Source organism: Sapajus apella, unplaced genomic scaffold, assembly GCF_009761245.1.
Source record: "Sapajus apella isolate SASKATOON/1434 unplaced genomic scaffold, GSC_monkey_1.0 scaffold186, whole genome shotgun sequence".
Classification (NCBI taxonomy): domain Eukaryota; kingdom Metazoa; phylum Chordata; class Mammalia; order Primates; family Cebidae; genus Sapajus; species Sapajus apella.
Genome location: NW_022437126.1, coordinates 1,003,196 through 1,012,650, shown reverse-complemented (window position 1 = coordinate 1,012,650; position 9,455 = coordinate 1,003,196). Strand labels below are relative to the sequence as shown.

The 9,455-nt window shown below is 44.6% G+C and overlaps 2 pseudogenes across 1 annotated transcript; one reads left to right on the top strand and one right to left on the bottom strand.

Moving 5' to 3' along the window:
- Positions 1-517: 517 nt before the first annotated feature.
- LOC116543324 lies at positions 518-1,210 on the top strand (annotated as a pseudogene). The gene has a single exon (XR_004265540.1). The product of XR_004265540.1 is annotated as a 60S ribosomal protein L6 pseudogene (transcript).
- A 960-nt stretch (positions 1,211-2,170) lies between these two features.
- Positions 2,171-3,639, bottom strand: LOC116543325 (annotated as a pseudogene).
- Positions 3,640-9,455: the final 5,816 nt, after the last annotated feature.

Genomic DNA, 9,455 nt, shown 5'->3' with positions numbered 1-9,455 from the left:
ATCTCAGCATAGTTCGTAAGTATGACTAAGCCAAGCAAAATTTAAGCCTAAGAGCTTAAATTCCTAATAAGGATTTGGCCACCTTGATGTGATCTGGGAATCTGGGAGTTGTGCAATCCTTACAATTTGTTCCAGCTCTCAAGCAAGGACTAAGAAGGTAGGGAGAAGGCTACCCTTCATTAAACTCTGTCTGGCCTTTTGCCAGGTTAGCTATTTAATCCTCCCAGCAAATATTCCCCCATTTCTCAGATAAGGAAATTGTTTCAAAGAGGTAAAGTAACTTCTGCAAATTCACATACTTATAGTGAGAGGCAGAGTCAGCATTCAAACCTTTCTTTCTGACTTCTTGAGTTCATGTGCTTGATTGAAACTGTGAAATTATAAATTTAGAGATCTGGGCTCTAGGCTGATTTTGCCATCAAACTGAAACATAACACTGATGAAAAACAAAGGAAGCCCATGACTGAGCAGAGGTCCAGCCCCTCTGCTCAGTCATGGGCTTCCTTAGTTTATTCATTACCTCACAGGGGGACACAAGTGGATCCATGTAGTAGGCCTCCTGACTTCATCTTTCTTCCCTGCATAAATATCATTCATTTGACCATTTTATATGGCACCATATGCTGGAGCAATGACAACATTTGATGAGTTATTTTGAAAAATTGAAACTCCAAGATTAATGCTGTTAAGAATCAGCCCAACCTTAGTTCTCTTTCCCATCTTGCAAGATGGCGGTGAAAACGTTGAGAAGCTGGATACTAAAGAGAAGAAACCTGAAGCTAAGAAGGCTGATGCTGGTGGCAAAGTGAAAAAGGGTAACCTCAAGGCTAAAAAGCCCAAGAAGGGGAAGCCCCATTGCAGCCACAATCCTGTCCTTGTCAGAGGAATTGGCAGGTACTCCCGATCTGCCATGTATTCCAGAAAGGCCATGTACAAGAGGAAGTACTCAGCTGCTAAATCCAAGGTTGAAAAGAAAAAGAAGAAGAAGTTTCTTGCAACTGTTACAAAACCAGTTGGTGGTGACAAGAATTGCGGTACCGGGTGGTTAAACTTCGCAAAATGCCTGAGTATTATCCTACTGAAGATGTGCCTCGAAAGCTGTTGAGCCATGGCAAAAAACCCTTCAGTCGGTACGTGAGCAAACTGTGAACCAGCATTACCCCCGGGACCATTCTGATCATCCTCACTGGGCACAGCAGGAGCAAGAAGGTGGTTTTCCTCAAGCAGCTGGCTGGTGGCTTGTTACTGGACTTCCGGTCCTCAATCAAGTTCCTCTATGAAGAATGCACCAGAAATTTGTCATTGCCACCTCAACCAAAATTGATATCAGCAATGTAAAAATCCCGAAACATCTTACTGATACTTACTTTAAGCAACAGCAGCTGCGGAAGCCCAGATGCCAGAAAGGTGAGATCTTCAACACAGAAAAAGAGAAACATGAGATTACAGAGCAGCGCAACATTGATCAGAAAGCTGTGGACTCACAAATTTCACCAAAAATCAAAGCTTTCCTCAGCTCCAGGGCTACCTGCGATCTGCGTTTGCCCTGACAAATGGAATTTCTCCTCACAAATTGGTGTTCTAAATGTCCTAAAAATCTAATTAAATAACTGATTACCTTTTGGGAAAAAAAAGAATCAGTCAAAACTGGATGTTTTTCATATGCAGAAATAATCTATTTACATGGAAGAGGCCAGAGAAAAAAAATAAATAAAAATACAAGTAAAATAGAGATAATCCAGAGAGATAACTTACCAGTCGCTTGTCTATCTCCTAAGTCTCATCAAGAGGGCTTCTGTAAACTGGTGAGAGGATGTTGAGGGGGAATTGCCTGGAGGGAAGATGACTGAAAAGGAGACTTAAAAGGCCTACGAATGGGGCATGGTGGCTCAGGCCTATAATCCCAGCACTTTGGGAGGCCGAGGTGGGTGGATCATGAGGTCAGGAGTTTGAGATCAGCCTGGCCAATATGATGAAACCCCGTCTCTACTTAAAATACAAAAATTAGCCGGGCGTGGTGGCACGCACCTGTAATCCCAGCTACTCAGGAGGCTGAGAAAGGAGAATCGCTTGAAACGGGGTGGCGGGGAGGTGGCAGAGTTTGCAGTAAGCTGAGATCGTGCCGCTGCACTCCAGCCTGGGAAACAGAGCAAGACTCTGTCTCAAAAAAAAAAAAAAGAACCAGGAATTCAGAGGGACCTGAGGACGAGGAGCTAAGTGTAAGTGTATGTGGGGGGAGGGCAAAGATGGGGATGGTGGGGAGTTAGACCAGGGGAGGAAAAGGAGGAAGGACAGAGGCTTTCTCTTTTCTGCAGCTCCTTGGCCTGGCTGCTCTGCCCACAGCAATTGCATGTATCTTAGGGCCTTTTCACATTCCAGGAGCTGGCAGTGCCCTCAGCCAGGTATAGAGCCCTGTTGGGTGGGTTGGTTTGTCTTTTACCCCCTTTTGTATATTTTTTTACTTTTCTAAAATATATAGAGAGATGGGGTTTCTCTATGTTGGTCAGGCTGGTCTCAAACTCCCGACTTCAGGTGATCCTCCCCCTTTTGAATAGCAACTCCCTTTGGCAGGCTGATGCCTTGGAGAACATCATTGGACGTACTTCACGCCAGATATGACATGTTTTCAAACTGCAGGCTCCTGGACACTGAGCCTCCTGCCTTCTCAGATGAAAACTTCTTTTCATATTTTAGTAGGTCATTCACAGTCCCCACCTCATTCAGCCTCCATGGATGCTGCTGCCCCCAAGTTCTCCTAATGCCACATCCCTAGCACTCTGTCTCCCTGACTCATTTATTTTAGTTTAGTTTTAGGTTTTCTTTTTTAAATCAAACATTGTTTATTACATAGGTATTTATTACACAATGATGGGCTGTTACTGATACTCATGATAGTAGGATTCCTGGTAACAAGCACGGGCACCAGGGCCTCCAAACTTTCTGGATTTGCAGCGACGGGGGTCAGCCACCATCAGAGTCCAATCATACTGGATGAGATCACCTTTGACCTCCTTGGAAGCCACTTCCACATATTTCTGGTAATAGGCCACCAGGGCTTTGGAGACAGACTGACAGATAGCATAAATCTGAGCCACCTGACCATCACCCTTCACTAGGACATGTATGTCCATGACAGCAAATCACTCCTTGCCCAGAAGCAGACTGGTTTCAGCAGCTTGTACTGCAGCGTGCACAGCTCCATCATCTCCAGGGGCTACCTGTTCACTTTCATGAGGCCGCTCCCACCTTTGCAGCCTCCACGGCTGTGGCCATCTTCCTCTTCTGTCCAAAGACCTGTATGGACTTCAGCAGGCTCTTGGCCCACATGGCTATGGGCATAGATAAGAGATCCTCACCGTGCAGCACTGCCACTGGAAAAGCCGGTGTCATATATTTCAATGCAAACATTTTATAGAACACCTAGGGAATACCTTAGAGTTCTTTCTGTTTTCTTTTTCGAAATAAAGGCAAAAGTTAGTGGACCCATAACACACAAGGAACCAGCAAGTGATAGATTCCTCTTATTTCTCAGTGGCTTGTCTAATGCAATTACTGATTTTGGATAATTCATCTACCATTCATCCGTTCATTTCACCCTCAACATAACACACCAAAAAAAAAAAAAAAAAAATCCTAGCAAGCTTCTTTGTCAAGAAACAGGCCAGGCATGATGGCTCATGCCTGTAATCCCAGCACTTCAGGGGGCTGAGGTGGGCAGATCACCTGAGGTCAGGGGTTCAAGACAAACCTGGCCAACATGGTGAAACCCCATCTCTACTAAAAATACAAAAATTAGCCGGGCATGGTGGTACACCCCTGTAGTCCCAGTTACTCGGGAGCCTGAGACAGGAAGATGGCTTGAATCCAGGATGTGGAAGTTGCAGTGAGGCGAGATTACACCACTGCACTCCAGCCTAGGTGACAGAGCAAGACTCTAAATCTCTCAGCATGTTACCTGAAAAGAAGAAAAGCAGAAAGGAAGGAGAATGGAAAGAAACCTAAAGACTATGGGTAGTAAATGGCATTTAAGCTGGGACTTTCTCTCATATCATGTAATTTTTTTTTTTTTTTTTTTTTTTTGAGACGGAGTTTCGCTCTTGTTACCCAGGCTGGAGTGCAATGGTGCGATCTCGGCTCACCGCAACCTCCGCCTCCTGGGTTCAGGCAATTCTCCTGCTTCAGCCTCCTGAGTAGCTAGGATTACAGGCATGTGCCACCATGCCCAGCTAATTTTTTTTGTATTTTTAGTAGAGACGGGGTTTCACCATGTTGACCAGGATGGTCTCGATCTCTTGACCTTGTGATCCACCCACCTCGGCCTCCCAAAGTGCTGGGATTACAGCCTTGAGCCACCGCGCCCGGCTCTCTCATATCATGTAATTTTAAAACCAGTAATTATTCTGCCATTGAAGATACTCCAATTTTATTTGATACGGAGTCTCACTCTTTTGCTTTGCCCAGGCTGGGAGTGCAGTGGCACAATCTCAGCTCACAGCAACCTCTGCCTCTGGGGTTCAAGCAATTCTCCTGCCTCAACCTCCCCCTGCCTCAGCCTCCCAAGTAGCTGGGACTACAGGTATGTGCCATCATACCTGGGAAATTTTTGTATTTTTAGTAGAGATGGGGTTTTACCATGTTGGCCAGTCTGGTCTCCAACTCCTAACCTCAAGTGATCCACCTGCCTCAGCCTCCCAAAGTGCTGGGTTACAGGCATGAGTCGCCCCTGGCCTGTTTTTTTTGTTTGTTTGCTTTTTTGTTTGTTTTTTCTAAGACAGGGTCTCACTGTGTCACCCAGACTGGAGTGCAGTGGCTCAATCACAGCACACTGCAGCCTTGACCTCCCAGCTCAGGTGATCCTCCCCCCTCAGCCTCCCAAGTTGCTAGTGAAGTTTTGTTTGTTTTTTTTTAAGTGAAAATAATTTTTTGTGGCCATTACTATACCAGTCCCAGAACTCTGTGAAGCACAGCTCTGAAAGGAGCTGCTTCAAAGTATTATCTTGCTTCAATTACTTCAGGGATTTAGATTCATTTAACACAATAAATACAGTATAGATAAGAGAAGGCAAAGAGGTGAGAGGAGGGGGAAGTCTGAGAATATGTTGCCAAGATTTTCTTTCTGTAGAAAATGACTGTTAAAGAAGGAAGAGCTCATTCTCTTATCCTTTGAAATCTCACAGCTTCATAATCCTCCCCAAACCTGACCTTCCTTTCAGCTTGTATTGGAAACTCTCCCGTACTGAAGTCTATTGTCCAACTCAAATGATAACCTTTCCTATTTTCCTTCCTCTTGCCCACCCTATTATAATAGATGGCATGGTTTTTGCTTTCATTAAAACTTTTTTTGTAACTAATGTTTATTTTCATCAAAATATTCCATGCAGCTAGTCTAGGGGTCAAAAAATGCTAAAAAGGCTTAGACCAAAAGCAACAAACAGTTCCACTCCTGCCCCTTCATCACTTCCTGCCCCTCAGAGGCAACTACTGTACTCGACTTGTTCAATTTATCACTTTGTGGGTATATAGTAAGAGTAGGAAAACAAAATTTATTGTTTTGGACATTTATCTCTGTATTTCTAAGAAATATGTAGAAATATCTAAGAAATATCTCTATTTTGTCACCCAGGCTGGAGTGCAGTGGTTCACTGCAACCCGTACCTCCTAGGTACCAGGAATTCTCCTGCCTCAGCCTCCCAAGTAGCTGGGATTACAGGTGTGCACCACCACCATCAGGTAATTTTTGTACTTTTAGTCTCGAACTCCTGGCCTCAAGTGATCCACCAGCCTCAGCCTTCCAGAGTGCTAGGATTACAAGGCATGAACCACAGTACTTGGCCAGCACAGCAATTTTTATGTTAGCCAATTGTGAAGAGCTTACACATGTAAACTGACTATCTGATCAAGTTTATTGTTCTTCAAAATTCACATAGGCCCAGCTACTAGGGAGGCTGAGGCAGGAGGACTGCTTGAGCCCGGGAGGTTAAGGATATAGCTGAAAATAATTGTGCTTGTGAATGCCCCCTGCACTCCAGCCTGGGCAACACAGCAACAGTGACTTCAGTTTCGTTCAAGTTGGTCCAAACCATTGGATGTGTGCAGCCTAGGCTTTGAATGTGGCCCAACACGAATTCGTAAACTTTCTTAAAACATTACCAGATTTTTTTTGAGGTTTTTTTTTTCCTTTGGCTCATCAGCTATCGTTAATGTTAGCCTATTTTATATGTGGCCCAAGACCATTCTTCTTCCAATGTGGCCCGCGGAAGCCAAAGATTGGACACCCTTGATTTACTTAGTTCTCAAAGTATAAAAATCTACGTAACCAATCTGCCACACACCATTCTCAACAATAAAGTTTTCGGAAGTGCAAATCCAAAGAAGATAATGCATTTACCCAAAGATAAAATCATTATAATGCAGTCAGGATTCTTGCACAGAAGAAACTGAAGCACAGCAGAACCCACTAGGGTATGTATATTATATATCATATATACCATATATAATCTTTTTTTTTTTTTTTTTTTGAGACGGAGTTTCACTCATGTTACCCGGGCTGGAGTGCAATGGCACGATCTCGGCTCACCGCAATCTCCACCTCCTGGGTTCAGGCAATTCTCCTGCCTCAGCCTCCTGAGTAGCTGGGATTACAGGCACGCGCCACCATGCCCAGCTAATTTTTTGTATTTTTAGTAGAGACGGGGTTTCACCATGTTGGCCAGGATGGTCTCGATCTCTTGACCTCGTGATCCACCCGCCTCGGCCTCCCAAAGTGCTGGGATTACAGGCTTGAGCCACCGCACCCGGCCCACCATATATAATCTTACACAATTGTGGGAACTGCTTAAGCAATCCCTGTAAAGCTGTTATCTTCACACCTGATCCTGGAGCCTAAAGACGTCAAGGAAGGCAGTCAGGAAGTCATAGAGAAAAGCAAATACCAGCTGGAACCCACAAAGGCAAACTAAAACCCTGTCAATTCTCGCTACCTTTGACCTTGATGGTATTCTCTCTACCTTTGACCTTCTGCCATCCTGCAGAAGAAGCTGCCTCTTTCAGCACATGCCTAGTCTAGAAGTAGGAAACGATGGAGAAGGACTTGGGTGAAGATGGAGCCGTTTTAGGTCCAGCTGCTGGGCCAAGCCAAGGAAGTAAACCAGCAGATAGCAGTAACACTAGTCACAAAATGGCTGCTGCCTCGCTCCTGCCCCCAAATCTGCATAAGAATGTCTCCTGTGGCCCAGCCTAACCAGAAACATACCAAGCGGGGATGCTGGGAAATGTAGTTCTGCCTCGCCAAGTGGCCACAGTACGTCCCAAAGCCACCATGGTATACCCCTTCTCAATTTGGCACCTGAGTTTATTTATTTATCTATTTATTATTTATTTAGCTGGGGAATGTCAGGAAGCCACTTTATTTGTAAAATGATGAATTAGACCTGACTATATTATCTGATAATTAGAAGTTTGCAAAGCTGAATAAAGATTTATAGGCCAGGCATTACGGCTCATGCCTGCAATCCCAACACTTTGTTAAGCTGAGGAGGGACGATAACTCGAGCCCAGGAGGTTGCGATCAGCCTGGGCAATCGAACAAGACCCCCTTCTCTACAAAAAAATAAAAATAAAATATAAAAAAATAAAGAAAGAATGAATTCGCCAGGCTTGGTGACTTACTGAGGCAGGAGGATCTCTTGAGCCCAGGAGTTCAAGGCTGCATGCACGGCACTTCAGCCTGGGAGACAGAGTTAGACCTTGCCTCTAACAAAAAAAAAAAAAAAAAAAAATAAGAAGAAGACAAGAAAAAGATTTATAAAGTCAATTTTATGGAGGAAGTTCTCTCAGTCAGTTCTGAAGTGTTGCGAATCTAAAGGTAAGAAGACAAATTTCCTTTAATTCAGCAAATACCAAGCCCCTACCTTAGGCGTTTTCTGTGAAGGAGACACTCCGAACCTCAGGCAGCTTACTTGCCAGGTGTAAGAAGATGCACAAATAAAAGTCCTGGCCAGGCACGGTGGCTCACACCTATAATCCCAGCACTTTGGGAGGCCGGGTTGTGGATCACCAGAAGTCTGGAGTTTGAGATCAGCCCCTCCCCCACAACATGCCTCTAAAATAATAATAATAATAAAAAGAATAAAAGCCCTTTCACCCAAGAAGCATTTCGGCTTCTCTTAGCTGGAGCCATCCTCCAAAGTGCAAAAGCCTAATTACTGTCCACTCTCACCAAGCCATTAGCAAAATGACCACCTACCTGCTGTGAACACCATGATGACACTACCACAGTTCCCAGCCATCATCTCTCCTACTCCCATTCCTGGACTCCGCAGGCCGGGATTAAGGCACCCGTGTTTTAAACCATGCTTAACCTCCAAATAAAGATAACAACTAAGTCATCTTTCTGTCTAATATGACACAACTGTACCACGTACAACCCAAAACACGTTAACTCTTTCCCCAGAAAGACGAGGCAAAATTCCTTTTCAGTTTTTGAAGGGTGTTCATTTTCCTACCTAATTCACACTCTTCCTTTGGCATTCTACAATTTAAAGACTGATATAAATTTAATCTGCTATTAACACATGTTAGGCAAAGTATGAGAGAGGGAAAGAAAATCAAACTACTTTATTCATATAGGCATATTCATGTGAAAAAAAGGGAAGAAATATTCATTACATTTCTTATTTCTGCAGCTAGCTACATGGCTGTAAACTGTTTTTGTTTGTTTGTTTGTTTTTTGTTTTTTTTAGAGACGGGGTCTTGCTCTGTTGCCCAGGCTGGAGTGCAGTGGCTATTCACAGGCACAATCCCACTACTGATCTGCTCCGTTTTCGACCTGGGCCTGTTCACCCCTTCTTAGGCAACCTGGTGGTCCCCCGCTCCCGGGAGGTCACCATATTGATGCCGAACACCTGATCGGCACAGTGCACTACAGCCCAGAACTCCTGGGCTCAAGCCAACCTACAGCCTCAGCCTCCCGAGTAGCTGGGACTACAGGCACACACCACTGTGCCCGGCTGTAAACTGTTTTATCAAGCCAACTGCTTCAGAATGAAGGGAACATGACAAAATGTGAATTCCAGGCAGACCTAGTGGCTCACATTACTGCCTGTCATTCCAGCATTTTCGGAGGCCAAGGCGGGGGAATCACTTGAGGTCAGGAGTTCGAGACCAGCCTGACCAACATGGCAAAACCCCATCTCTACTAAAAATACAAAAGAAAAATTAGCTGGGCATGGTGGTGCGTGCCTGTAATACCAGCTACTTGGGAGGCTGAGGCAGGACAATCACATGAAACCAGGAAGTAAAGACTGCTGTGAGCCGAGATGACACCACTGTGCTCCAGCCTGGGTGACAGAGTGAGACTCCTCCCCATCCCAAAAAAAAAAAAAAAAAAAAAAGAATATTAATTCCATGAGCATGAGCCCCTTGCCACACTTTATTTATAACTACTTTCTTCCACC